Source organism: Convolutriloba macropyga, chromosome 12, assembly GCF_964194025.1.
Source record: "Convolutriloba macropyga chromosome 12, txConMacr16.3, whole genome shotgun sequence".
NCBI lineage: Eukaryota > Metazoa > Xenacoelomorpha > Acoela > Convolutidae > Convolutriloba > Convolutriloba macropyga.
This window is the reverse complement of record NC_134479.1, coordinates 16565332-16590500: the sequence shown is the minus strand read 5'-3', so window position 1 is coordinate 16590500 and position 25169 is coordinate 16565332. Positions and strand designations below refer to the sequence as shown.

The 25169-nt window shown below is 37.7% G+C and overlaps 1 protein-coding gene across 2 annotated transcripts in view; it reads right to left on the bottom strand.

Annotated features, from left to right (window-relative positions):
• Positions 1–25169, bottom strand: part of LOC142350883 (polyribonucleotide 5'-hydroxyl-kinase Clp1-like) — a 438433-nt gene that overhangs the window by 60093 nt on the left and 353171 nt on the right. The gene's annotated exons all lie outside the window — the stretch shown is intronic.

Genomic DNA, 25169 nt, shown 5'->3' with positions numbered 1-25169 from the left:
GCATGTACTCCCATCGGTGAGCCCGCCTTGGCATGCTCTGCAACCCTTGTGGTAATATGTCGGCATGTCTGCCCTACATAGATGGATTTGCATCCATTACAAGTGAGTTCATAAACCACATGGGGTTTGAGATCCTTATCAAAGCTAGACTTGAGGCTGGGTAAACAGCTCTTAAGTTTTAGAGTTGTGAAAATCGTCTGTACAGAATGAATTTTGTTCAACTTCTTTACAAATTCATTAGAGATGTTGCCTCTGTACTGTAATACAAATTGTTGTTTCTCCGTTTTTTCCTGTTGTTTTACGGCTTCATCCGTGTTATATCTATGTCCTTTTCTTTGTTCTTTCATTTGCAGCTGGATAATTGTATCCTTGACAGAATTACCTACCCAATGCCTAGGATATTGATTACATTCCCAAATTTCTCCATTTTTTGTCAATGCTTCATGGAACGCTTACCAATTGCTTGCGGCTCGGAACAGGCGGCGTATTGTTCCCTGTATTATGCTTTTCTTATGTTGCAGGGGTGCGCAGCTACGATAGTTCAGAATTGTTCCAGTATCTGATGGTTTTTGATACCATGTGCAAAAAATTTTCCCCTCCGGTTGTACGTTAATTGAACTGTCCGGAAATGGCAAAATGTTTATATCATCTGTTGTTTCTAATGCAAATTGGAGATTTGGATGGAGGTTATTGACCTCATCTAACAGCTGTTTTGTTTCGCCTCTAACTGTTCGCACAATATCGTCAACATATCTTAGAAAAACTTTAGTTTCGGACCAATGGTTAATGTCAGTCTGATCATTTTCGCGACAGAATGAGCACATCAAGAACTCGTTTTCCATGCTATCATATTCTGTGTTACTGATTTGCTGACACTTTGCGTGGAACCATCTATTACAAACTTCACAATCAACACCCCTGGAACGTGCTGCCTCACGGTGTTCGCAATTGCGACAAGTGCTAGATTGTGTGTTGGTTTTACATTTAGGTGTCTGTAAATTCAATTGTGGTTCCCACGATTTCATCCAAAGGTTTGCCAAAATCACCGCCAAGGACGCACCCATTGCCAATACGTCTTTCTGACAGTACCAAATTTCATTGCATTTGAAATGGACGTTGGTGACGGCTAATTCAAGCAGACGTTTCACTGTTGTTTTAGGTATGTCTGGTTTATAGTCGCTAGCATAAAGCGATCGCAGGGCGATGTCAATGGCTTCCTTTACGGGAACGTTGGTGTATAATATTTTTACATCTAATGATAGGATTTGTTCGTCTTTTTCGAGTTTTATTTGCTCCAGAGTCCTTCGTGAGTCATTAGTGTATGTTTCTATGTTTGCTCCTTCAATCTTTTGGAAAAAGGGTGTTAGAAACTTGTTAAGTTTATGGTAACAAATTCCCGGGATAGAGAGAACAGGTCTCAGAGGGGTTTCTTTTTTGTGTACTTTAGCTAATTCATGCAACCTTGCCGGTTGTGCTCCACTGGACCTTAAAGCTTCGTAAACCTTAACCGGTATTTTTCCCTTTTTCCTCATATCCAAAATTTTTTATGTAGTCCTTTTTCAGTTTTCATTACAATATTATCACAACTCTTTTCAAGTTTTCTCAACTGTTCGCAATCTAAAACATTTCCAGTTTTTCTGTGTACGTGCTCTTTTTCATAACACAAAACCATTCACCCAAATAAAAGGAACAGCAATCAGGGCGTTGTCACGCAGATATTTTCGCACTTATGCTAATGCTCTATCTAACAAAATATGGCTTCATAAACAGAATTTTTGAAATCGGAGAAAAATCATTTGCTGAACAGGAAACTGGGATCATTTACTTCTGAAGTCTACGTTAAGAAACGAACAGCTAAACATGAATTACAAAAAATTCTTATAAATTCAGGTGATACTAAGTAACTTAAAATATGAAACAACGCTTAATTGTTTCACCTTTGGTAATATTGTAAATAGTTAAAGTCGATAGGCTCAATGAAAAATTATCAAACGGGTTTGTGATCCACGCAAGGGATGGAACAGTGAGCCTCAACTATGAAACATCACTGCATTGTATGTAAATTTACCGCCAAAATACACGCTCATACCATCCTCTAACAGGAACGAGGCACTATAAATCTTTTAGAGCTGCTTCATATAAGTTAATTTGTTATGCATCTAGTCTCCCCTCCCGCACTATGGCACTGCAAGAACTATCAATGACAGTCAGCCGTTTGGAACAACGACACCCTCTGAGGCAAATGATAGCGCTGCGCAGAAGCGAAAAAACGTATTCTTGTGCGTATGTACGACAGTGCGTCCGAGCATCATTCGTTTTTCGATTCAGCAATTTTGCTAGGTAGTTGTTACATAAACCGCTCTGCGAACAGTGCTGTGCCCCCATGCAGGAAAACACGAGCAGGAGGAAATAACTGGTTTCGAGGTCAAGTATTCGTTGCTCATTCTTGAGGCACTTTAACGACTCACTATATTTGTACGCTTCTGCGGACTTTTTTGGGCATGACTTGATTAGTGGGTTAAAGATCTTTACGTCGTAGAAACAACGGCTGAACCTGGACCCTTCTCTTCAGAAGCGCCAATCGTCAATAAAGCTGATGGGAATTGAATTGAGAGAAAATTATTTGGTACAGATTGATTACAACTTTAACTATCACACTAAATCTATGGAAATTTCTAAGTTTTTCTCAAAACGAAGTAAAAGTCTGTTCAGAAGCAAAATTTCTAAACTCAATTATGAGGTGTTTTTTGATAAGTTGAACGATTTCAATTTTCGCATTGTCTACAAATGGAAAAAACATGCAACATCAACAAAAAGCTGACCAATTGGGCCAACAGGATAACTGTTAATAAAAACCCCAAAAAACAGAAATCTAATTGTCTGCAGATAATTTGGTTGCTTTGCCTTCCTGAAATGACTAGAAACTAAAAATTTTTTATTTTTGGCAATTTTTGTGTTATTTTCTCCTATTTTCTTTTCATTCTTCTAAACTATGAAATCACAAGTCTTGCATTTGAAATATGACAGAAACCATCCGAACAAATTGATGTCAATGAGCTGAAATTTACGAGCTCCAAATAATAGCATAATTTTAAATTTATTAAAAAATTTATAGTTCAACATAATATTAAACTTATTAAAACACTCATTGTCTGATGAATTTATTATTTGCTAAAGAGCTAAGTCAATTATAAAATAAGAGGTTCTCAGAATATTGTTTGTCGGTAAAAACAAAAAATTCTTTGAAAATTGTTTTTCAAGTTCGTTTTTAATGTCTGTCTCAAGATTGTTGAATTTACATTTATTTGAGGTTCTTAGTGGCTTTCTATCGTTTTCGTAACCTTTTGGATCATTTCAATGTTTGGATTCGCTAAAACGTAATTTTCGAATTGAGCAACATCACAACCGTTGACTAGCAACTCATTGTCAACTCCTGGATACTGTACTCATCGCGCGTGTTCAGCATTGGCTTCCATTGTGCCATATGTAGCGCTTTTAGTTTTTGTGGCAAATTGGACTGATCTGTTTTACGCCAATCAAACGGGCGTGATGTGCCACTACATTTGCTTACTTGCTGACCTACTGATGAGTACTTTTTTGATGCTCTGCCATCCGCATACCACGTACACCACGTGCAATTTCAGATGCTGGCCAAATATGGACTTTAGTGATGGAAAACAGATTTTAATTTCCGTGTTGTGTAAATCACTGTCAGATTCGTTATCTTTTGCAGATTTTCCTTGAGTCTAGGGCCTAATTTGTCTCTATACTGGACAAAAAGTGTGAGAATGTCTTAGTGCTTAAACTTACAGTTTGACATGATTTCTGCTGCTGTTTTCATTTGCGGTCCTTTGCGGTCTTTTTATAGTCATCTATATATTTTTCAATTGTCCTTGTAACAATGCCTGACGACCAATTTTGAGGATATTAATTTTTTTATTAATTTTTATTGATAGGTTTTTATTGATTCTTGGGGCTTCATCAAAGTAATGCCAGTTGCTTTTAGGTCAAAAAAGCCTTTGGATATCATGCACCACAATATTGCTTTATTGCTGGGGAAGCGCAGCTACAGAATTTTAGAATTGTATCAGTGTCTGTTGGCTTCTGGTACCATTTACCAGAGATTTTTCTCTGTTCATCAAAGTGTGCCATACCCAGGAAATCTATTCCATGTTTTTTATTCATTTCATTGTTTTGAATCGCTAAAAAGTAGTTTTCAAATTGAGCAAAATGACAACCGTTGACTAGTATTTCAATGTCATTATTTGTTAAATTTATTATTCAAACAAAACTTGTTATTCTTAAATAGTTTTATGTTTCATGTTTTTAATTCCAGTCAAAGGACCAGGAACTGTGCACCCTTGGTGTTGTTTTATATTACTTCCCGGATTTCAAACTGATCTTCAATACTCGAGAAAGTAAACGATGAAGTCGTTTAGATAAATGCGAGGAAAAAACAGCACATCGATATCTAGGGTGAATTTTCATTCTTTCAACTCAGAACTGAGAGCGTGCTCTTTGAGTCTCTGGCTCGGAGTCGCCTAGGTTCTCTCTTCTTTATTATGACGCGCAGCATGATGGCTTTCATGCCAGCTATCTGTAAACTCTTTTTCAGGCTCTATTAGAACTGTTCAATTTTAAAAAAATCTGACCACTTATTTGAATGCGTATCTTGTGTATGGCTTATGCATCTAACTGCAACATGCAAGGATTTGTCTGATATTGCCCTAAAAGATATTCAAGCACCTGGTGAAAATGCGTTGATTCTGTGCAATCACTGTATTCATGAAACAAGAAGTTCAGATGAAACTTAGCTGCTGGACGGACCAAACGCAGATATATAGTCTTGAATCCGAGAGGAAAGAGCTCAAAACAAGTGTTGAAGGAACCGAAACTATACATCCACGGAAGCCACAAACTGTTATTCAGGTCATTTAGAAAAAAAAACATCGCTGCCCAAGTGAATCTGACCGGTATAAAACTTTATCATATCGCTTAGTCGAAAGTGAACAAATCTAGGAGTGCGTCATGAGTATGATCTCACAGCAATCCAGAAAATAGTGTCTCATCTTGAAGTAGTGGCTGACAATGGTGATTCTGCCCGCTTGGACAATTTTAACGAATAGAGAAATTCAACAATTCTGCTTAAGATTCCAGTGTGGCAACGATGACCTATTCTGTCCTCAGCAGGCGAACTGAAATCAATCGCAACAGCTGATTTTGTGCGCCAAAAAATATCGAGAGAGGCTGAATTAGAATATAATGCTCCCAAGATGTGGCGGAAGTTAATCAATGAACGTATCAGATCTGTAGATATCTGCAGGAGATGGCGATGTCTCTGTAAAAAATAAAACGTCCGGATCAGATTACACAAAAATGTAGAACCCACTGTCTATGTCCATATTCCGGTGTACAATGTTCACAGCATACTTGCCCAACATCGTATAATGCAATTTGCCAACAGCGTTCAGATAATAACTTTATACTAAATCATCAGTCTCGCCGAAACATGGCTCACTGGAAGTATTAGCAACATAGCTACCTTCTTACCTAAACATACAACCTATCACAAAAATAGACCAATTGAAATCCTTTTCTCAAAACACGGCGAACATCTCGTTGCAGTTGCCGAAAATTCTCCATGGTATGCTATGTCCTTTTATGGCTTGGATATGGTTGCCAAGAAAGGTTTATGGCGGTCAACCCGGGTAGCTGTGACCGTTTGTCTGCTTTCCAGGATTGTGTCATTGTCCATCTCCTGAGAGAGACGCCTTTGCTCATGTGCTGTTTTTACATTCTTCCCAAAAAAAGTAAGTTTCGATGGGATCGACACCAGATGGTTTCCCCTCTATCTTGTCTTAAACACAGACAAAATGAATTCAAAATCGTGAGCTCTCAACCAAACTTACTGAATATCATTAATTTCGCCCCATCATTTTGAACTCTTTTCTAGTTGAAACTTCTGCCTGTAAACTTGAGCAACATATTAAAGGTGACTCAGGTCTTTTGATGTCGTATTGTCGAATAATCCGGAAAAAATACTGATGTTTCCAATGACGTACAGATGAATATTTTTTTCAGTTCTGATCACCCACCGGTCTCCGTCAAACTCCAGCTCAAATAAACATTCTCTCATCAAAGAATTTTCACATCCATGAAGAATCTCGACTTCTCCAGATTCTGTCTGAAAAGAGCAAATTGGAATGAAATAAATGAATTCATTGATTCCATTCCTTTTAATCCATACTGTTTCAGTAATTTGGATTTCTTGCTTGAGCAATAGTTTTTCCGGCACTATGAAATCTTGTAACGATGAAACACTGGTCCCAATTAGCTTCCTGGGTCAGCTCAAAAGATCCCACCAGATCACACAACTGAGCAATTTTCAGCGAAATGTACAGAACGCTTCCTCTTCCAGCAATCCACACTGTCAGCAATTTGGGTGCCGAAAGCGTGCTCCTTGAACCTCTGGCTCGGATTAGCCAAGGTTCTCCAAATCTCAACAGTTCAAAATCATAACAGATGAAGAAAATGAAGCTGCTCAATCCCAACTAGCGGTCATGCTCAACGAAGATCAATGAACAATTGAAAAGAAAATCTTCGAGAACAGCAAATTCTCAGAGATTCAGAAGTATCCGAGAAGTTAGTCAAAAACTAGCTCTGTCCCAAGTGAATTGCATCTTGACAATTCGAACGCTGAATAGGAATCTGGAAAAGCCAATCTTTTAAACAAATACTTCAAATCTGTCATTGCTGCTGCAGAACCCAAACAAAGAAAGACTGAAATCTCAGAACCATTGATAACAGAATTGCATTTTACCTCAGGAGAAATTCTATTAACACTTCTGAATCTCGACAAGCGAAAAACAACAAAAAATCTGAGAGGATAGGCAACGCCCTCTTAGTTGAACTGGCGCCATCTCTCAACAAATCGATTGCAATCTTTTTCAACACAGTACCTAATAAACAAACATACCCGAGCGCTTGGAGAATCAAGTGAGATTGGTCCAATCTTCAACAATGGCGATCGTCAAGTAGTCTCACACTAACGCTCGACAACATCATCAAGTCATCTCACCGCAGCTCTCTGATCAACAGCATGGATTCCGAAAGCAAAGTTGAAAGACAACAAATCTCAGCAATTACCTTCATCATGATTTTGTTAATCTGGATGATGTCGACTTTTAATATCTAAACTTGTTCTATGTTGACTTCCAAATGGCCTTCGACAAAGTAAATCAGGGTCTTCTACTAGATAAACTCCAGAAGTTCGGCGTTCATTGGCATGCCTGAAACTCAATTTAAACTAATTCACCGAAAACAACAACGCCTCAAGATCGAGAATTCTTCGTCTACACCTATTCAAGTTTACAATGGAGTTCCCCAAGGTCCCTCTCTTCGTCCTTCGTTTCGTAAATGACCTGCCAGAATGCTTTATGTCCTATTCTTTTCTATAAAAGCACGCATCATAGAAAATAAGGCTGAGGAGCTCTCAAGTTAGATGCAAAAAGTGAATTGGCAAACTATACTCATAAATACTGAAACGTGGACTACAGAGCAGCAAGAAGTTAATGTCAGTTTTAGCAATTATCACTTTAAAACATGCAAAAATCCTTCAAAAAAACTTGCTCGAAACTTTCAGGAGTAGATCGAGAGTGGGGTGTTAGATTTTGAATCAATGAACACGTCAAAGTTAAAAGTGGGTAAGACTTGCTAACACAAACTCTCTTCACAAGGCGGCTCGAAATTAACGCACGTCTGAGAACTAAATTTTTGTTGAACACTTTGTATAATGCAAGTCTCTAAAGCATGCTCCTCAACAGACAGTTTTCCATTGTTTAGTGACAAAAAATGACCAATTCCACAAAAAAACAGAAAAAAAATTTGCTAACTTTACATCTGAACTAGCTTTTAACCAGACGAATGTGAGCACTCTAACACACAGCAGCAAAACCAATCAATCGCTTATCGATCACTGTTTCCTTACAAAATTATCAAAATTTAGAACAAAAAATTTTTATGCCACATTTTGAGGCTGAGGGTCTCATCAAATTTTATCAGACTAATTTAGAAGTGGTAAGGATTATCAAAAGTAGGCCTTTATTCAAAAGAAAAATTAAATCTTTCTCGAGGGAAAAATTTAAGAGTGACCTCTGCAGCTAAGCAACCTCTGCGGAAGTGACCTCTGCGCTATGAAGACAACCTATGTATCAACAAGAAAAATGCAATGAAATGTTTACAAAAATCAATGAAATTTTTCAGAGTAGACTTGACCATCATTTATTCCAACTACACCACGGATTCGAAACAAATCAAAAAACTATTAGCAGAAAAACATCTTTTATACAATCAAAACAAATTTTCTCAAAAACACAAAAGTTTTTTACGGGTTCAAAAAATGACGGAATTTAGTGAAGCAAAAACTACGAGATGATCAGAATAAAGGCTATGTTGAACTTCATAAGCGATGTTAAACATCGAAGGAGAAAGTGAATTTCGTAAAAAAAACAAATAGCAAACCACCATGAAAGTTTTAATCTATCTGAGATTGAAGCAAATAGAGCCAAGACCACAGCAAAAAACAATCTACCAAGCCTTCAATACCATTTTTGCGGAAATCGGCAAAATTTTTGGTATTATCATACTTCTCAACATCCAAAAGGAGAAAAGGAGCCCTAATTTTAAAAACCAATTTTTGAGTGTAAAAAGAAATCTACATAGCTATTGAATGTTGAGATAATCACAAAAAAAACCGGGTCTCATACGCGGGTTCTATAGAAGGGAAAACATGCAACTATTACCCATCTGCAATAAACTTTCAAGGATTGAAATCAAAACAGTGTTTTCTAATTAGTCTAGAAAATGCATTTATAACACCAGTATATTAAAGTACTCTGAATTCCTAATCATTAACAAATTTGGAGTCCTTTGTCAGCATTTTGAAAAACTTGAGAGGAAACATTTATGAAACCGAGTTTCTTTTTGAGTATACCCCAGTAGAAACCAGATGGTTATCTTGCAAGATTCTGTCAGAATCTTGCAAAAACTGCCTATCTTGCAAGATCTGGCTGAAAAAGGGTTATCTTGCAAGGCCTGGCAGAAAATTGGTTATATTGCAAGATCTGCCAGAGAAATGTTTATCTTGCAAGATTCTTGTAAGTTCGTTGCGGTCGAGCTGTCCTCTTATTAGTTCTCATTAAAGCAACACATTTCATTTTGACCAGGAATTTACTTAAGAATCAGTTGCGTGTTTTTTTAAGAATAATAATACATTTGAATAGATTTTAAATCTGGAAAATATGAATTATCTTAAAAAAAAGCAAATTAAAGTTTGCCTTTGAGAGCTGTTCACCTAAAATAAATTAATATTAAAAACTTTTTTCCCTACAACTTTATCAAGATTTACAAAGCTACACGTCTATATTACCTTTTCTGATGAAAAAATTAGGTGATGTTTTTCTTTGCATCTTAAACAGTTTCCTTTCATTTAATTCACCTACTTACGCTGAAGTTGTCTTGCCAATGCCCAAAAATGTGATTACTCACGGCCATTTTTTTGAGCTTCTAAGAACTTTAGAAAAGATTTCGCGCATATCTCTTGCTGTCATAATTACTAGCATTAATTAATTCATCTTGTAGGATCTTTTGCCAGAAAGTGGATATATTAGAGGATTCTGACAGAGAAATGATTCTCTTGTAAGATTCTGGCAGAAAAATTACTATCTTGCAAGATTCTGGCAGAAAAATGGTTATCTTGCAAGATTCTGGCAGAAAAATGGTTATCTTGCAAGTTTCCGGCAGAATGAATGGTTATCTTGCAAGTTTCGGCAAGAAAGAATTGTTATCTTGCAAGTTTCGGCCAAAAAGAATCGTTATCTTGCAAGATTCGGCCAGAAAGAATCGTTATCTTGCAAGATTCTGACAGAAATCTTGCAATATTCTGGCAGAATCTGCCGGATTCTTGCAAGATAACCATTCGAAATCAACTTGGGTAAGGAATTTAACTACTTGGCGTCCTAGTATAATAACTGATTTGTCCTGTGAAGTGTTTGAGAGCTCCAACATAATTCTTTAAATTTGCTGTGAAAATTATTGTGAAAATAGTTTAGATCAGATTAGGCAAAAGCATAATGTGAAATCAATTGATATTAAGAAAGTCAAACAGAATGAAATCAAATTAGGTTTAAAAGAAATAATTTTTTTTCTATTTTTTTGGCTACCTATTCAACAATTTGACTTCTTGTTCTTTATATTTGACTATGTGATTTTAAAATTTTGATTCCTACATGTCTCTCCCGCTGCGTGTCGGAGATTCAAAAACCCGCAAAACTAAGATAATCACTAAAGCTACACAGGGTTAACAAAAATAAAGCGTAGAAAAGCCCAAATAATACATTTTGCAGGCAAAAACTGTCCATACACGCCAGTAGTTGGATCAGATTGGCCATTAGTTTGTCCAAATTGTCCAAATCGGCCAATGCTGTAATAACTCAGTAATTAAAGTTATTAAAAAGGAAAAATATACACTTAAAAAGGAGAGTGTGTTGTCTGGACATAAGTTGGTTGTTTGTTGGTTCATTCCAAGTTCCATTATTTTCGTAATATTTTTAATTGAATTTTTTAATTGAAATAATAATTTTTTCATTTGAAATTTTCCTGAGCAACTGAAGTCGTTTTCCGAAGACTAAAAGTAGCAGAAGGAGTGGGAAAATTAACTTTCATCTCATCTTATCCGGATTCCAAAAAGAACAATGTAAACAGATTTAATCCAAACGCATCATTTCCCATTGCGTTATTTATCGTTCTATGAATCGATCTCTTTTGACCTTTAGATTAAGGACGATATGCAATGGTTCTCAAGAGGCTAAAAACTGTCAGCCTTTCCTGAGCAATCAAAAAATTCATTTTCAAATCGCAAACCTCTATCAGTGGTATTAAATGGAGACCAGGTTTTGAGAACAAGAGTTAGGATAAACTTCACTTATAATATCCACTGTTATCAAGGACATAGACTGCACTTCAACCAATTCTGTCATCGTGACTGTAAAGGTTGTCAATTGCAATTAGGAGAATCCCAAACTAGTAAAATTGTTCCAAATATGTCAAGATCTACATGGCCTAATCTAGTGCTACCGTCTTCGAAGTGACATACATTCGGTTTCATGTGTCTCAAAATCTTGTTTTGATGACATTGTAGACCTTTTTTTGCACGAATTTTTTTAGTTGAACTGCTTTTGGCTACGTAAACCTTTGTTGTTTTATTGTCTTATTGTTTTAAATTTTTAATCAGATTGATAGAGATAGTTGGAAATGGGCAGGAAAACGAAAAGCGACAACTAGGAGTTAAAATTGTGTCTGAAAGACCAATTTATCACAAAAAATATGATCTCCTAGTTCAATTTCCTGTACGGTGCGCCACTTAAGTTTTGTCTACGCTTTTGGTGTCAAAACTGTCATATTTTCGTTTTTCTAACTATGGAAGATCAAGAACATCAACGTATAAACTTGATACAGATACATTACGCGTTTCTGCTTTTGCATCAGAAGCAAGAGATGAACATAATAGGCAATTGGAAACATTGTAATCTGCTCCTGATATGGGATGGTTATCCTTGATGGTTTCTGCTAAAAAAGACAGTTGTCTCACCTGTGGAGGACCTAGACTGTTGGATAAGATTGTTGTTTCGCTCAAATGTGAAAGCCATTGATTCTGAATCTAAGGACAACTTTCTACTTTTTATCAGATAAAAACCGAACTATTGTTGCACATTAGTTGCTGCTGATAGTGTAATTTCCGATTATATGTGAAAAGGAGTACTTAGGCAGACAAAGCCATTTTTTTCGAACAAAACGTTCCTAATGATCAAGAAGCCAACCAGAAATGATTCGCTGATTATCCAAAAGGTACTCAATTTGCTAGTCTTCCTTTTCCTCTGTAATAATTGACTTCTGTTAAGTAGTTGCTTTAAAGGTTCAATAAGATGCGATCCCAGGTTTAGGTCCAGACCCAAATTGAGCTATGATCAGACTATGCAGACTGAAATGACCTCTGATCGGACTTTCCAGACCGAAGTTACCTCTGATCAGACCATTGAGACCAAAATGATCTCTGATCAGACTTTCCAGACCAAAATGTCCTCTGATCAGACTATAGTGCGCTTATGATCAGACCCAAACTCAGACCATTGTCCAGACTATAAACAGACTATGATCAGACCATCTTCAGACCATGGTCCAGACTCAATTTCAGACCATTGCTCAGACCTTAATCAGACTATGATCAGACTCATGTGCGCTCAAAATAGTCTGATCATAGAAAGGTTTAAATTATGAACAAATCTCTTAATTTTGCTATAATATATTCATTTCATAAAAAACTGGCGTTTGCTGTATTAAAATCATCTAAGGAAAAACCAATTCTGAAAATATTGCTAATGAAAACGAAACCTAACTGTTGAGAAAAAAAATTATTTACCATACCCCTTAGTTCATATTTCTGACTAAATGGATGAACTTAGACAGTTTTCCACAAGAAACCTCGGGGTCTTCAGTTAATCAAAATTTGCTCTTGAGGGGACCGGCATTTGCTATCAGCTGGACTCCTTGTTTCTGATCAGAGTCATCAGACTTTAGATGAGTCTCTGATCGCAACGCTGCTTTATTGTTGCCTCTTGGCAGAGCCAACATCCCTCAAAGAAAATAAAAAAAAATGAAAAAATAATGCACTCGAAATCAGACCTTCCAGACAGAATTGACCTCTGATCAGACCGAACCCAGACCATGGTCCAGACTATAAAGACTATGATCAGACCGTCCAGACCGAAATGACCTCTGATCAGACCGAAATCAGACCATGGTCCAGACTATAAAGACTATGATCAGACCGTCCAGACCGAAATGACCTCTGATCAGACCGAAATCAGACCATGGTCCAGACTATTGTGCGCTCGAACCGCTTTCCAGACCCTGTAATTTCGGTCTGGGAACACAGGGGTGTGCGCTCGATTGGGTCTGATCATAGCTCAATTTGGGTCTGGACCAAAACCTGGGATAAACGATGAAAATGCTTTTTGGTAAAATTGAAACCTGGATAGAGCTCTGCGAATCTCCTAGTAGTTTTAGGCTGTTCCTAGTAAAATTTCAAATTTCAAACAATAAAAATGTCAATCGTTTAAAAAAATGGAGATAGAATATCATTTTGAAACAGAGCTTCTTTTATTTTATAGAACAAATTGTTATTTTGCTTCTAATATCTGATGTGTCTTGTAACCGTTGGGTAGTCCCAACTTAAATCTTTAAAAGTGCTATAAAGATTATTGTGAAGACAATTTACTACAAAGGAAGCATAACCGTATTGTGAAATCAATTGATATCGGGAAAATCAGAGGGAATTGAAATAAAACAAGGTTACCGAAATCATAGCTTTTTATATTTGACTACAAAATAGATAAATTGACTTCAACTTCGTTGTAACTGACTTAGTGGTTTCTAAGGGTTTTTAAATCCTACTTGTCTCTTCTGCTCAGTGTCCGCGGCTCGCAGCACTTTAAAATTGAAATAACCATTAAAGATGCCAAAATATAGACAAGTTTAATGTAGCAACGCCCAAAATAATACATTACCTTCCCAAAAAACTGTCCATACACTCCATCAGTTTGATCATCTTGTCCAGCAGTTTTATTCATATCGCCCAATGCTATGATAGCGCAAAAAAGTGAATAAAAATTAACCAAACTATGCACAATTATTGAAACGGCAAAACTGAAAAATTAAAATAGAAATTGAGCTGTCTGGACATATGTTGGTTGTTTGTTGCTTCTTTTTCAGTTCCAACATTTTTTAAGCAACTTTAGGCTGTAAATTTAATTTTGAGAATTAAAATTGAATTTTATTCTGAGCAACTGAATTTTTAATGATTTCAACTTCATTGTGCTAAATGTTTTCACAGAAACCATTTACTTTTAACGGTCCAGTGTGGAAATCAGTATAGAGACTACATGCTGTTGTGGAGATTACATGATGTTAAACGGTTTTTGGAGGTTCTAATGCTGCTTTACAGGATCATCGCCGATATACACATCAGCAATAGGAAATTTTTTTTAACATAAATACCTTCCTGGAACGTAGATGATCTAGATGACACTGAATTTGCCGAAAAAATGGTTCTTTTCCGTTTTTGCCTCCCCAGTACGTTATGCTGCACCCAATTACAGAGCACGTGCCATTAGAGAGCAAATCCTTATGTAAAAATTGGCAGGTGCGTCGCCGGTTGCGGGGGAGGTAAACAATATGCACCCATTAAGCTGGGGGAAAGGGTCAAAAACGGAAACAAACCAAAAAATATTGCAACAGTTATAACGGTTCATTCTACTACCACAATTGGAATTAGTAACCAAAGACCATAAAAAGCTGGCGAAGCGGAAAAATCGATTTTCATCGGGCGTTGTCCTAATTCCAAAAAGAACAACTGGAATAAATTTTAGCCAAACGTATCATTTCCTTACGCTCCTGTTAACGTCCTATGAAACCAAACTATTTTTACCTTTAGATTAAGGACAACATGCAATGATTCTGATGCTGCAGAAACCAATAGATTTTCCTAAGCAATCGAAAATTTCATTTTCATTTTAAGAATCTCTATCAGTGGTAATAAAGAGAGGCATATCAAGGCTTGAGAACCTGAGTTCGGAAAATTTTCACCACTGAAAACCGCTGCTGGCGAACATGCTCCTTCAATAAATTTTGTCATTGTGACTGCAAGGGTTGTCATTTGCCGATGAGGGCAATATTGAGTTTGTTGGGGTGTTCCGAATATGTTAAGCCTTACATGGCTAAATTTCTTGTTGCCGTCTTCGAAGTGAAATGCATTTGGTTTCATGTGTCTCAAAATCTTGTATGTTTGCAATGTCTTGGTATATTTGCACTCTGATTGACAAAGATTGTTTGAAATTGGCGCCGAAGCGAGAAGCGACAACTAGAAGACCAAATTCTCTCTGAACGACAAATTTATCACGGCTAAGTTTCTGATATCCTTTGTCGTTTTCCTGTATGCTACGCAAGTTAACCATTCTTCTGGTAGATCAGGCGTGTCATCATACATACCTGATTCAGATGCATTACGTGTTTCTTCTTGGCATCGGCATCAATGAACGATATAGGCAACTGGGAACAATGTCATCTGTTCCTGATACGAAAAAATTTTCATCAATGTTTTCACCTAGAAAAGTTAAGTGCCCCGCTTGTCGATGATTTTGATTGTTGGAGAGGTTGATCCGCTTTAATTCGAAAACGTTTGGCTTATTTTCGGAAAAAGACAAGGTCATACTTTTTATCTGATCAGAAAACTGAACTTTTGTTGAAAATTCTACAAGAAATGCAAAAAACTCTTTGTCAAATTTGCTATATTTGCTCATTATTTGAGTCAGACGTAATGAGACAGATGCTATCAGTTGTTTTTAATCTGAACAAGATACTTCGTGAGGACATGAACCACCAGCTGTTTGCGAGGCATTAGTTGTTATTGATAGTGTAGAAAAGATTATATTCGAAAAAGAAGTACTGAGTTTTCCAAAGCCAGTTTTAGTTGAGTAAATGATTCCGAATGATCAGAGAGCCTTTCATGAATGGTTTGCTGATCATCCAATAGGCGCTGGATTTGCTAGCCTTCGGTTTCTTTTGTATTAGATGACTTGAATTTTGTAATTTCTGTATTGATTCAAAAACTGTGCATAGCGTTGAACAAAAACACTGTAAAATGGAAACATGCACGTGGATCAAAAAATCTCTTTGTTGTTTAAAGGCTCTTCTTGAAGTTGAAATTATCATTACTATTAGTTGTCAATTAGTGCCTTTATAAGATATCTCAAAACCTAAGAAACTAATTGTTTTTCGAACTTTTTTGCAATTAGGTAATATGAATTTTTATCTTTACTCATTTAAGTGCCAAAAAGTGGTCAATTGTTTCTAGATGAAATACGATATCAAAAGTTTCCACTGAAACGTCTGCTGAGTATAGAGATCCATCTGTAATGTTATGAAATGCTTCCTGAGTGAATCTTTGTAAATTCTTATAGCCTTTTTCAGCGCAAATGGGTTTCCAATGATTTTAAAAAAACGAGATATGTACTAATGGCTGCTTTATCAATGTTCCACCACCGAAAGTTGTGGCATTGGAAAATTGTCTTGAAATCTGATGTAATTTAAAGAGGGATTGTCGCCGCAAGGGTCTCCAACTGCCAAACTCTCTCTCTCTCTCTATCTCTCTCTCTCTCTCTCTCTCTCTCTCTCTCTCTCTCGCTCTCTCTCTCTCTCTCTCACTTCGGAGCCAGATGTATAGGTGGGGCAGAGGTACTTATTGAAGTCCAATTGATCCAAAATATTTCAAATGTTCAAAATTTTAGCTTTGATTAATTTTTTTTTGGTGTTAGTTGTCTTGGTTGGCAGGAACCGTGTTTCACCATTTTTTGAACCGTTTTAACGACAAAATTTACATGAAAATTAGGAACTTTTTTCTTGATATTTCGTAGTCAAAACTGTCATCAATAAAAATTTCCATTTTTTTTGGTGATGTGAATTTCGTTGTTGAGCCTACTCATAAAGCAGTTCACAAACTTAACTTGGAATAACAGGATTTCTGCAAACCTAAACAACTATTATCGGAAAATCTAATAATAACCAAAACAACATTTGACGATTCAAAATGGTTTTTATCAAAAGACTTTGGATCAAACGAAAGTTTCTCCTCTCACCCATTCAAATGGGTTTCAGTCAAAGAGAAATCAGTTGTCGACTACTTTCACTGATAAATGTTTTTCATCAACCTGTAAGTGATTGTCTCGAAGAAAGGAGTATAAGGTTGTTAAAGGTTGCATTACAAAAGTGAAAGCAAATGTTCTTTGCAAGGAACATTTGGAAATTGTTAAGGAGATTTTGCCAAAAATTTAATTTTTTCTCCATTAATTGGTCTAAGTTTTGTTACTGTAGGAGATACAAATAAATTACCGATATACTTTTGTATTCATATTGATGTCATAGAAACGTGCGTCATGTATAAAATCCATGGAGATTTCTCCCAATTTAGCAGCTACGCGAATCCAAGGTATTACCTCCACAGATAGCCGAGCATGAACCAGGAGCTAATTTTTTGACAGACTTGCCGGCGAATTTGCTGAAGCCGTCCACTGACACTATGTTTCCGACATAGTTCCTTTTCTTCACATATGAGTTTGCGGTAACGGCAAACTTTATGTCGTTGACTTGCTGTGAATGGTCTATCTGTGTTTTCAATTGATCTATTTGATTGATTTTGATTGAGAAGGACATTGTTTTTGTTGCTGGTTACCTGCCGGACTTTTCCTTATCTGGCTGACTGAGCTTGCAAGACAAAAAGATGTTGAAGCCACAGAAATTGAATAATTGAAAATTGTGTTGGCTAGGTTGGCAAAGTGTACGAGAGAAATTTAAAGTCTGCTGAGGTTGCGGTTTCAACAAAAATATGCATTTCTTGCGTCAATTTATGTTTGATAACACCATCATGTTCAGTCAAGCGGCATTTTGCTAGCTTTAGTGGAATTGGCACATGCATAATGCAGTTTTCTGGCCAACCAGTGAAATCAATACTAAGGCTTCTTCAATAGTTTTTTGTTTTGACTTCTGGAATAATCCGCGTATGATCCTCAATTTCATCATAGTTGTCAATGCTTATGGGAATATTAAATGCAATGTGCTTTTGAATTGCAGTTAGATTTAGCACCGATTTGAAAAACTAATTCTGACTCATAACAAACTCCAAAACAAAAACACAGAGTTTGAGATGCTGAAGAAATACAAACACTAACAAGCGCACCCAGAACTGCGGTTCAGACAATATAATAGAGAGTGCGCCAATCTAATTTAGAAGACAAAACCAGATATTTTTCTCAATGATTTGCAGCACTGCTCCAACAGAGCCCAGAATTTCGCTAACAATTATGAAGACTAAAAATCTCCAATTTAATGCTTGCCGCTAGCTATTCACTACAATGCAAATATTTTCATATATAATTATCGATGATTACTTTCAATTCTCTTTGGAAATATAGTTTATTAAGTTAAATTTGATGTTTTATTGAAAAACTTTAACCGAAAGTTAAGGGCACACCATATATGAAATTTGTGTTTTAAAAGCTGGCACAGTAACTAGTTCTTCAACTTACCTTTCAAAAATTAAGTCAATCAACGCTCGAAATTTCAGATAATAATCATATATCTTATTCCAACCCCGTGAAAGGACTATTTTTATATGAGTTTGAGTGAACGTTGTTTTGGACTTCTGAGCTTCATTTTTTAATGATTGCTCAATTTAAACTTAATTCATTTCTTAATAGACTCTGCAATCGACTAAAAGTTGTAGATTTTTCATGATGAGTTCCTATGATCTAAACAAGATCAGTACGACAGGATCATTTAGTTTCTTGCTAGTGTAGACTCTAAAAAATTCAAGGCGTGGAATCTAATTCCAGAAAGTTGTATTCAAAGTCCGCGTCCCGTAGATCTAGCCTCTTAATACTTTTATCCCTCACCAAACCGAGAAATCAAACAAATAGTGACCAAACCCCACTCGGTAATTAAGAACACGATTTAACTGCACTTTTATGATAAAACTTCACTTATGATATCCACTGTTATCACGGACATAGACTGAACTTCAACTAATTCTGTCATCGTGACTGTAAAGGTTGTCAATTGCAAATTAGGAGAATCCCAAACTAGTAAAATTGTTCCAAGTATGTCAAGATCTACATGGCCTCATCTAGTGCTGCCCTCTTCGAAGTGACATGCATTCGGTTTCATGTGTCTCAAAATCTTGTTTTGATGATATTGTAGACCTTTACAGACCCTTTTTTGTAGACTCTAATTTCTGTCTGGTGGAACAGTCACTAAACAACCACCCATTGACTTCCGTAATTTCCGATGCAAACGATTTAGATGCATTAACGCCAAACCATTTTCTTTCGGGGAATCGCAGTACTTGCCTTCCTTCACTCACCCCTGTCGATGACTTCAATCACCGAAAGCGATACCCCAGAGCGCAAGCGTACGCTAATGCGATTTGGAAAAGATGGTTGAAAGAATATCTCCCCCCATTGAATTGTCGTTGTAAATGGAACACTCCTTCCGATGAAATCTTGAAAGCCGGTGACCTAGTTTGGATAATCGATAGCGACAGCCCAAGAGGCTATTATCCACTGGCCCGCATTTTGAGTCTACGTTATGGTAACGACGGCATCGCACGGTCCGCCCAAGTTCAAACAAAATCCGGCTCATTGATTCGCCCTATTGTTAATTTGATACCAGTTTTCGAATCATCAGTTTTGGGGACTGAAGATGTTGCTGACGCAATTGCGTGTAAGCGTAAATGAAAGATCATATTACTTGTGCGTTTGCACAGATTGTTCCAACTGGGATATAGCCTAATGGTTAGGACCCAGGCCCCTTAATCTAGAGGTTGCGGTTCGAACCCCGGTGGGACAAAATCTCTTTTTTTATATTAATGGAATCCAGAGGTCAAATTAATAGCATTTTGACCTATTCCGACCTTGAAAAGAGCATCAATTACGTTTGGCCGACAACCTTGCTAGTTGTCTGATGCAGTAAATCTTACGTACATTGAGCCTTATACTTTGAGTCTTATACGGTGAATCTTATATGTTGAGAAATACAAAAAATTTGGATTTCCTGTACCGAAACAGGATTTTGTTTGCTATATCGACTTTGTTCCCATACATTGCCGATCTCAAGAAAATAAGTCTTGAATTCTTATTAGTTTTATTTTTATTAAGACTTTGACTATTGATCTTTTTGAAAGTTATCGCAACGAGAGCGGACATTTTGATCCACCGAGAGAAAAAATCACGGAGCACAACAACAACTGGACTTGTGAACACTTGTGAAGAGTCGGCTTCCCAGACCAAAAAAGTGAAAGAGGTGGTTTCAGTCATCATTTTTACATGTATATTGGGTGACTGGAGCATTCTGACGTGGTCCTCAGGGCAGCGCAACCGAGCATCACAAAAAACTGTAAGACCGAGATAATTTGGGTTAGAAAAAGACGGATTTCACCAGAAAAGGCGAAAGTGGCCGCAATTGACGAAAAACGTGTAAAAACTTAGAAAAAACTGGTTATATTCGAAAAAAAATTAAACTCAGTCGTAACTGATAAATTGATATTGGTCGAACGTAATGAAGGGGTAGGAACTTGAAAAACCAGCTTTCAAAAAATTCGATAAATTTATCGAATTTTTTTTGCTATTGTTAGGTCGAAAATTTGAAAAATCGAAAATTTGGTCAAATTTTTGATAAACTGGTAAATTATTGTTCAGTGTAGTTGGAGTAACAGTATAAAACAGGTATTCAACAAAAAATTTGAATTTTGACCAAATTTTTGAGAATTGTCGTTTTTACCGATTTTTGAGAAAAAATCTCAAAAAACACCAAAAACAAGAAAGGTTCGTAGTTTTTTTGTCCCGATGCGGTAAATACACGTTGATGTGAGCCGATGGTATTCATTTTGGGCGCTAGTTGGTTGTTCCGCGCCATCAATAGTCTACCAAAAGCTCTCAAAATTGGTATAAAAGCCCTGTATTTTCACTTCCGAGTTTAAGTTTAAATCCTTTTGCTGTTAACGAAAGAAAAACGGTACAATATCAGTTGGATTACGTCTTCCGGCACAAAACTGATGTCATAATCTGACTCGACGCTATAAACAATTCGTTTACTTCTCACCGAACGAATAATTTTCGAGCACTAGCGTTCTCCGAACTTTCTAATGTGCTAGAAATTTACCAAACTCGTGTGAAAGCTATAGTTTATTGCCCGCGAAACGCAGCACCAAATATCTTTGGTTTTCTTAAGCAAACAGACGTTTTGACTATTCATGTACTGATTGACCTAGTGTCAAAGCGGAAACAGAAAGATCCAAAATTAGTAAATGAGTACTATCAATTACACCAGAAAGTTCATTTGGAACTTAAGTCGTTAACAATAATTTTAACGCATCAGAAATTACTTCGCCGTTTGCGTAAGAAAACTCGTCATAGCAAACTCAAAAAACGACGCCGTAGAGCCAAAAAGAATAAGAAACTCACCGCTGAAGTGGCGTTAACTTCGAGTTTCCACTGAGTCCTATTTTTTCCGGCTCGATGACCTCAGTTTAATTACTAGGGGTTATAGAGCTTGTTTGTTGTGGGACTCAGTCCCACCCTCGTGTCCTGCTTTCGTTGCGTGGTTATTGTAGTGTCGTTCGATTGGCACCACTCACCTTTTCAAGGTTTTCAATTATCGCATCCGCCGATCCACAGTTTTTCCCGTTTCGTCTTTCGATCGCTGCGTGGTCGCGACTCAGCGTTTCCATTCCTCTTGTTGCGCGCGAATACTATATTCCTATTACGCTTTGGGGTTTTGCTTTCTGAGTCTCAAATGATTGTGGGTTCTGTATCCCCAGTTTAAACTACAGGGGTTATGGAAACTATAGTAATTGAGACTCAGTCATTCTCCCCTCCCAATCTCCCGTTCCTCGAGTTACGCCCTAACTTCTATTTCCCCTGTCACGAGAATTGTCCAATTATTGATCACTTTGTTCTATCTAATTTGTTCTATCTCCCAATTTGTTCTATCTCCTATATTGTTGTCCTAAAATCCCAATTTTGCAGTGCACTAAGTTCAATATTGTTTCACCTTCCCTTTCTGTTTGTTCACCAAATCTGTAAGTTAATCTATTGTTGTGTTCTTTCTCCCATTATGTCAAATCCATTTACAAGCAAAGTTTCTAAGGTGTATGATGCAAGGGCCAAGATTGAGAAAGAGTTGTGCAAACTTTACGAAAGCATTGATGACGCTATCCATGAAAAAGCGAGGCGAGTGAGAGTAGAGAGTTTGGTTACCAAATGCAAAGATCTACTCGAAAATTGTATAACAAAAAATGATAGCCTGATGGGTCTTGCAGCTAAGACTGAACAAGCGGAGAAACTTCAGTCCGAATTAGAAGAATGGCTGGCAGTTGTGAATAAAAGACACGATGAGTATATGGAAAATGACTGAGACTATACAGACTCCACTCAGGACAACGAAACTTCAAAGAAGAGCTCTCAAAGATCCCACAAATCCTTGTCTGCTGGTACCTCTCCGAAGGCTTCATCCACTCGCAAGAAAGACTTTTTATTAGCAAAAATTAGACGAGAAGAAGTGGAGGAAGAAAACAAAGCGGCTGCTCGAATAGCTGAAGGAGAGTATGAAACTGAGGTGGCAGAGAAAGAACGTGAAATGGCTGAGAGAAGGCATGAGATATAAATGTTTTCTAAGAAACGTCAAATAGACCTCGAGAAAATGCATGAGGAAAACCGAAAACGTCTCGTTGAAGCTAAAATGCAGGAAATCAACTTAATGGACCATGAATCTTTGCTTTTAGAGACCGCCACTAATAGTTCCTCAAAACATGGCAGTATCTACTCAACAAAGAGCAAAAATTGCGTCAAAGAATGGGTTGAGTCAGTTGGTAGCAAAAAACAGCCATCTTGACGTGCAAACCGAAAAAATCCAGCGCCTATTTCGATCAAGCTATTTCATCCGCGGCAGCAGATGCACAAATTAGTAACTCCTTCGTCCAAGAACAGAGTAATACTGTCGAGAATCTTATTTTTGAGAACCATCGATCAGAAATGAGCAATTAAAACCAACAGCACGCACCACAATTGATTCCTCAACCGTCAGATTTGGCTAGAAATGATGATCTTATCCAGCAAATCAATCAAGGCTACGAAGAACCTGAACTCAATAATCCGATCTCCGAAGTAAACAATCAAAACGAAGGCCTGCAGAACAATACAATGCAGTTCTGGCAGTCTCTTGCTGATCAAGAATCTGCTTACTACCGTGGTTTGTTTTTTCAAAAAAATCAGTCTAGCTTGTCTCTGAAAGGCAATGCATACGCGAACCACCCACAAAACACCGGAAATTTACAAACTTCATCTCCAGCTCTTGATTTTTTGACAGCAGCATACACCCCTCAACATAATCGATATAATGCTTTCCCGGCCGACGCTCAACTCAACCACTTGGCAGCGCAATTAGAAGCAAATTTGCCTGCAGCTGCGGCAAGCCCACTCCACCACCAGGCTTTATCAATACCACACAGTCACTTCAGGCCTAACTTGAATACATGGACCCTCGCTAATGTTCCATTAAGCACCAGATCAAATGCTTTCCCGATCGCTCCGCAGAGGTCCAATGTTAATGTCACGGCAAGCCTACCTGTTTCAGTAAGCACCGTAGGTGGTACAACGTACTACCATAATCCAATTTCTAGTTCATTAGTAGATAACCAGGCGTTGCAAACAGCACCACTCCTACCGGGATATCCACCCGTTTTGTCCTCTCTGCCTTACTCTCAAAATTCACTACCCATGCAACATCCTTCTTTGGCGCACTCTTCAGCATCTCAACAAGTAACAGTAAAAGCCGAGTTGCTTAGCTTCAGCAAGAGAGATCCCCTACCCGAGTGGAAACTTTCCCAATACAACGGCGACCCCCTTCAATGGCGTGAATGGTGCGGCCAATTTAGTAGTGCGATCGATTCGCAGACATTGAGTGATGACGTTAAGCTAACGTACCTAAAAACAATAATAACAGGGAAAACAAAGGCTGCAATTGCAGAATTTGCTTATTGTGCGTCAATGTATAGAGATGCATTGAAAACGCTTGCGCGTAAATTCGGACAGCCACAGGCAGTGGTAACTGCGCATCTTGATAAATTGTCAAGCTATCCACCGGTAAAAATGCATAACTCAGACAGTATAATCAGCTTGGCTACTGTAGTCTCAAGTCGCGTTGGTGTATTCAGGTCATTGTCATATGACACAGATCTTCGTAGCTCCTCCCTCTTAAATCAGGCAGTTCAAAAGCTTCCACCTAATTTAAAAGAATCTTGGTCAATGCACACCGTGAAGAAAGAGTGGTTGAGGCCAACCATGTTAGATTTTAACGATTGGCTGCAAGAGAAAGCAGAAGCTCATGAGCGCTTGAAAGCAATCACTTTCAAGGGAAAAAATGAGGATAATGGTAACATAAGTGTAACAAAAACAAAAGTTTCGTCGAAAGTCTTTGATGCTAATGCAAATGCAAAACAACATATCTCTCATAAAGCTTCCCAGAGTGCAAAAAATTATCAATTGCCCTGCGCGCTTTGCAAATGTCAACATCCCATTTGGCGATGTCAATCTTTCAAGGAAAAGACCCCTACGCAGCGTGCTAAGATTGCTGCAGAAAACCAACTTTGTTTCTCGTGCTTGAACGGTAAGCATTCATTCCGAACATGTCCACGTCAACGAAAATGCACGACTGAGGGCTGCCGAAGCACTCATAACACATTACTTCGCGGGGCAGAACGCGTTTTTCCCGTAAGCACTGAGAAGAAAACAACGTTGCCACGCTGACCAAAGTAAACTCCACAAAAACTTCATCAAATACAGTTGAAAATGCAAAGTCTATGGAAACGACTAGTTCCTCGGGACTCACTTGATGTAAAAGGGCTTCTTCAGGTTCTTGAAGTTGATCTTTTAAGTCCCTCAGATGTACGTACTAGAGCACTTGTTCTCTGTGACACAGCTTGTAGTCATTCTTGGATATCCAGTGAGCTCGCTAGTCGTCTTCAATTGAAGGGTACCCCATTAAAGCTGACCGTGAATGGCATAAATACTCACGAAACTATAACAACGGAATCTGTACAGGTTACTGTCCAGCCAATAGGCGAAAACACTTGCTCTCCGTTTGATCTACTCCCTTATGTAAAAACAAATTTACGAGTAGGTTCCGACATTATTGATAATACTGCCATTCAAGAAAAATATCCTCACTTAAGCGTATTACCGAACAAGACGTACGACTACGCAAACGTCGAGATGATACTAGGCCAAGACGCTTACCACGCCATCCACCCGATCGATTATTTTGAAACCGAATCAAAATCCTCACCCGTTGCCGTTCGCTTACCGTTGGGATGGGTATTAAGCGGTCCGTTGCCACCTTCATCTGGTCTGATTTGTACTTGTTTCAAAGCAGTAGCTAAACAAGATTCCGAGTTAGCATCCAAATAAAATCCTGGTATGACATGGAGTCATATGGGGCTGTCAAGCCGG